Source organism: Medicago sativa, chromosome 2 (genome assembly GCF_051527215.1).
Source record: "Medicago sativa cultivar Bolivia chromosome 2, Bolivia_mono, whole genome shotgun sequence".
NCBI lineage: Eukaryota > Viridiplantae > Streptophyta > Magnoliopsida > Fabales > Fabaceae > Medicago > Medicago sativa.
Window position 1 is genome coordinate 75,745,099 of NC_140750.1, and position 6,011 is coordinate 75,751,109.

The 6,011-nt window shown below is 35.2% G+C and overlaps 1 long non-coding RNA gene across 1 annotated transcript; it reads right to left on the reverse strand.

Annotated features, from left to right (window-relative positions):
* Positions 1–468: 468 nt before the first annotated feature.
* On the reverse strand, positions 469–2,047 carry LOC146950791 (uncharacterized). Its single transcript, XR_015025490.1, has 2 exons — positions 1,826–2,047; positions 469–1,277 (listed from the first exon to the last, which is right to left on the reverse strand). It is a non-coding gene; the product is annotated as an uncharacterized LOC146950791 (long non-coding RNA).
* Between the last annotated feature and the right edge of the window lie 3,964 nt (positions 2,048–6,011).

Below are 6,011 nucleotides of genomic sequence, written 5' to 3' on the forward strand. Positions count from 1 at the left end.
GACATTATGTTTGTATTTTGATGACATTATGTTCTTTTTTGTTTATGACATTTTGATGATTTGATTCATTAGTTTGTTCGTTTAATTAGTGTTTGTTAAATTGAGCCAAATTTATTTTGCCATTTAAACACAGTTGCGCCACTTAAATTGAGCCAAATTTATTTTCTTTGACTAGCTTTGGCATCCAAACAATGTGTTTACAATGTGTAAAAACACATGTAATTCTGCCTTCAACAAGTTCTACCAATTTCTGGCTTCAGAACGACTCGGCAGTTAACTGCCGAGGAAATTATGAAACCGGCGGTAGTAAACTGCCGAGGTTTTCCTCGGTACTTAAATGCCGAGGTATTCCTCGGCACTTTACTGCCGAGTCTTTTTTTTTAAAATTTTTTTTGTTTTATTTTGTTTAGAATATTATTAGGAATTCTTTAAAAATTATTTTATGTTATTTAAAATATTGCGATAGAGTGAATTCGAATAAATATTGCGATAGCGTGAATTCGAATAAATATTACAATAGCATGAATTCGTTCGAATAAATATTGCGATACAGGTTTCGTTACATTACATAAATGGGGCATTCCAACTACAACAACTGTCTTACCTCTGAAATGGGGTAAATTCAAACTTGCCAAACGGCGAGGACTCAAGCATTTCGCTCGCTATTCATGCTTTCCTTTGAAAAGAATAAATTTTTGTCAGGCTTGATTTAGATGAAGGTATTCAAGTGCCACCGAAATGAGGTCCATTCCTTGACACCTAATACCTTCATCTAAACCAGCCTAACAAGAATTTAATCTTTTCAAAGGAAAAACATGAATAGCGAGCGAAATGCTTGAGTCCTCGCTGTTTGGCAAGTTTGAATTACCCCATTTCAGAGGTGAGACAAATGTTGTAGTTTGAATGCACCTTACCCTAACTAATGACGATCTTCTGGCGGAATCAAGCTGTTGATGATATCTTTAGTTGATCTCAGCAACGTCACCCGCATATCGATCCACTGGAACTTGGTGTGCTCCCAAAACATGCTCGTCACGTTTTCGTCGTTCTTTAACTCCACCCAAGTGAATGATACGCTCCCCTCGTCGAGCTTTGGACGTTTATACAGAATATTTTGCAACCTCCTTGTGTCTCTGGGGTTGACTCCTTGGTAGAATTCATTCAGTTGATCCTTGAGACCTCTTAACGCTACATCAAGGCACCGAACCTTCAACCTATGAGTTTCTCCGCCGTTGAATGTTGCATGAACGTCGATCCATCCGGCCATTGTTTCAAATCTACACACATAGAAATTTAAAAGAATCAATGAAAAACTCGTTCAAACATTGCAAATTATACATAGACTCTAAAAATCATAAAAATAACCCTAAAATGTAATTGTCTAAAAAAAAAAATTAACGTAAAATATAGCAAAATTATTCAAATTATATTTACTTTTAAAATAAATCATATAGTCTTACTAAAATAAAATTAAAAATATAAAACACCAAATTCAAAAATAACCCTAAAATTTTTAAATTATAACATAATCATCATGCAAACATTTTAACAAAATTAATCAACTAACATCTAATCTAAAAATTATTTATAACATGTAAATCTAATTAAAAACTAAAATAAAAAATTAATTTAAAACACCAAATTAAAATATAACCAATAAACTTTAAACTATAACATAAACATCATACAAACATTTTACTCTAAAAATGAATTATACTATGTAAATCTACTCAAAAACTAAAATAAAATAAATATACTCAAAAACTAAAAAATAAAAACATTTATAACAACTAAAATTTAAGTTAATAGCATTATAATTACTTACTTGTGATTTTGTTGAATAAATTTGGTTGGATTTGGTTGGGTTTTTTAGAGAGATTTGTGAGAGAGATTTGAGAAAAAAAATTTGAAGATGTGATGAATAATGGAGATGAGAAAGCTTCTGCCAGACTTGTAGCAGAAAACTTCGGCAGTTAACTACCGAGGAATTCCTCGGCAGTTAACTGCAGCCGGATTTTTAATTCCTCGGCAGTTAACTGCCGAGGGGGCAAAAGCGTAGTTTACATGTGTGTCCCAGCCTTCTCTAATGTGTGAACAGCAATTTTCTTATTACAATTGATTTGAGCAAATGGTTGAAGTAGGTAAAGAACCCAAGTGCAAAACTTCCTAAAAATAAATACTTATAACAATTTATTATTAATATTTGTTTATAAAAAAAATTGAAATACAAGACATGTGATGCTGTACTTGGCCGATTCCTTGAGGTTAAAGGCTAGAATATATGAAAGATAATAAAAATTGAAATTAATGATGAGCAATATTTTTTTTTGGCGTTAATGATGAGCAATATACAATGCCGCAGAAATGGAAAAACATGATGAAGGAAACGTTGGATGCTAAAATGGGAAGATGCCTCCTTATTCCAATGCAAAGAAAACAAGCTCCATAAGCTACTACTACTACATGGCTTTGTAACTGAAAACAAGGAAATTCAACTCCTCGGAACGAGCATTCTTTGTCTTTGTAGTACTACTTTGTGTATTGGGCATGCTTCCATAATTTTCTTACTATTTTGGACACACACTTCCAATGCTTGCCCCCTTGACCAATTGACTCGTACTACTAATGTTTACCTAATTTATCACCCATAAATTTCCGCAATGTACTTTGATTATGGTAAAGCTTGAAATTAGGGTTTTACTAATCAAGAGAGTGATCCCCATGCCCATAAAAAAAAAAAAAGTTTGTGATCCCCATGTATGTTACCTATATGTTGAAACAAGCAAAGTCACAACACTGGTACTATATGAATATTAAGCCAATTAATGTGTTCTCAGTTTTGGTTCACAATAAACAATCACATTGACTCTTTTAAGAGTACTTTCTTCAATCCAAAATTTTTATAGTATTAGTAATATTTTATGTTTGCTTAACTATTTTAAAAATTTAATACATAAATAGTATTTGTTTTCCATCTAAAATATTTATATAATTTTTAAGTTGCAGAAATTTAGAGTGGATGTATCATAATCTAATGCATGTCTTTTAGGTTGCAGAAATTTAGAGTGTGTGGATGATAACCTAATGCGTGTCTTTTTACGACTTGATCAAACTTTTATATTCCAAAATGAGAATCCATAAAATAAGTAGGAAAATTTCTGTTCGTACATTTGAGAAAGCTGTGGCACACATGTAAATTACGCTTTTGCCCCCTCGGCAGTTAACTCCCGAGGATTTCAAAATCCGGTTGCAGTTAACTGCCGAGGAAATCCTCGGTAGTTAACTGCCGAGGAAAACATTTATGCAGACAGCAGGTTCTGCATTAATGCTAACCCTTACCAAGCCGTTTTTAGGCCAGTTTTGACCTGTAATTTTACCAGAGCATTTCCATAGGCAATTCAAATTATACAACAATGAAACTCGGTCATAAACAAGAAAAATACAATATATTTTACATTTGTCCATAATTAAATCAAACCGACATTTGGTTCAAACCACACAAAAGTTTGAAATTCATCAAAACGGAACATAGTGTCCATAATCAAACAACACATTACAACTCATTACACATCATTAAATTAAATCCCTACTTACATTCATTACAATTGCATATGGAACGAACATATATATATATATATATATAATACATTATTTTCCACCATATTCCTAAACATAAATCCGACGTCGCTATCGTCTTTAATAAGCCAAGGCATATAGCTTGCCGTTTTCCATGCGAATTCATCTCTATCTTCTCCTAGGTCTATGCATGGCATTAGAGCAGACAAGTGACGTGTATATTGATTTTCACCAAGATGCTCAAAATAAGTGTTAAGTTATGTCTTCAAATCATCAACAGAGTCCGTCGGTGTTATCATAACCTTAACCGTCTTCTTAAACGCGCAGTACCTAACACGTCCTTCAATTCTTGCAACCTCAGACATGTTTCACTTGACAAAAGCCTTAACAAAATAATCATAGATTAGAACAAAATTAAATGGAATGTAATTACGAATAAATCAAATGCGTAAACATTAATAAGCTATAAATAAGTATTGCACTAGTTTCAAGTCAATAAAAGTCATGTTATCATATATATCAATATAAATTACATAATGTTACTTATATATTGGCCACAAAAAATTGGCATTACAATTTTGACCCCAAAATATACGTCGGTGTAATTTCTACCAAAAAAAAAGACTAACACCGACAAAAAAATCACTCGTTAAAGGCCAAGTGATTGGAGAAGATCAAGTGACATAAAATCTTCCTCATCTTCCGCAATAACTTCAAATTGTTGCTTTGGTTTTTCGGGAGTGTCCAACAAAATAGGCGCCGCTTTGTTTGATTCATTTTGTGGTTTCGGCGGTTTGTTTCCACTTTCAATAGCCATGAGCTTTCGGAGCAACTCATGTTGATCCAAATACTCATCTTCCCAAGTCACTGCATCTTGTTTCTTGTGATTGTGCCACTCCGTAGATGATGGAGGTAGTGGACAACCATCCTTCAAATATATAAGCACGAAGTGATTCGGAATTACCCCAAGGCACATGATGGGAGTTTTTTGCTTACCCGGCAATGGTGGCCCTCTTAGTGGGAAAAAAGATTCCGAGTTACCAACTTCAAGATTTGTCAACACGACCACACACCTTTTGTAATAATTAGCAACAATGTGCTCCATGTCCGGAAAAGTCAACCACTTATCAACAAGATGTGCACAACTTTTTGTATTTGCGGGAGGATGTAAGCCATTTAAAATGTAGTTATAACGATCCTCACCCGCAAATACTTCAACATAATCATCTCTATGATCTTTCAATTCTTGAATAAGATGTGTACGAATCATGAGATGATTTTGTTCGATTAAGCCCATGAACTCGGCTATAGCTCGGAATCCACAATGTCCATCACCAATAACATCCACCACTTTTTCAATAAATGGAAGCATGAAGCGTGGCATATAATCAATAGGCCTCATAACCGGGATAACCTTAGGCTTTGGATACCGAGAAGGTGGTGGAAGTGGGGAAATTGGTGATTTACCAAGACGAGCACCTTTTTTCCTTTTATATGATGATGTTGTTGGCGATGGTGACGGTTGACTTTCTGGATTTTGGGAATCAACAACCTCCCAAGAAGAAGGGATCCGACTAGTGGATGTAATTCTTCCTTTAGACCTCGCAATGTCCACTTTTTTCTTGGCTCCCTTGGTTGTTGCTTTTTGTGGTGGTGGAGACATCATGGTGGTTTCAGGAAATGCCAATTGCCGCAAAGCCTCTTTGACTTCAAGCTTCATTTGGAAAGGGAGTTTCTTGAGACGTTCAACAATACCCTTCAACTCATCATCGACAGAAAAACCAAGTTCATTACTTTCTTCTCCCATGCGTAACCTTTGCCAATGGTGGTGTATCTCATCCAATAAAATTGGCTTTTCTTCAAGGAGTTTAGTTGCAATTTCGCATGCACATGGTAGGCCGTAAGATGTCCTTTGAACACAACCACAAATTTCCTTGTCCATGCACAATGTTTCCCTACAACGTGACTCTTCCATAGCAATGTTGTCCAAAGCATATCTAGACACATGACCACCTAAGCCGGAGTACAAAGTGACATCTTTGAATCTATGTTCCAACACGGTAACGCTCTGACCAAAGGCTGTTTGTACCGCTGTGTGTTGAAGCAACAACATGTTATGTATTTTCTCCCAACATGTACCCAAATCACCCACACTATTGTCCAAATATTTCTTCACCAAAGCATGAGCCGATTCTACCCTATTGGTGGATCTACAACCAAGATGCAACACACGGTCTGTCCATGCCCTCACTATTTTCTCCTTCACTTCATTCAAGGTGGTCATGGCATAGGCTAGGAAAGGTGGGAAATCACTACAAGCATCTTGGAACTCCACTAATGCATTTGCATATAACTCTTTAGTGGACATTTCAACCATATCTTTCCATGCCCTCATGATCTTCTTGACAACATCGCGATTACTCACCTCTTTCCCA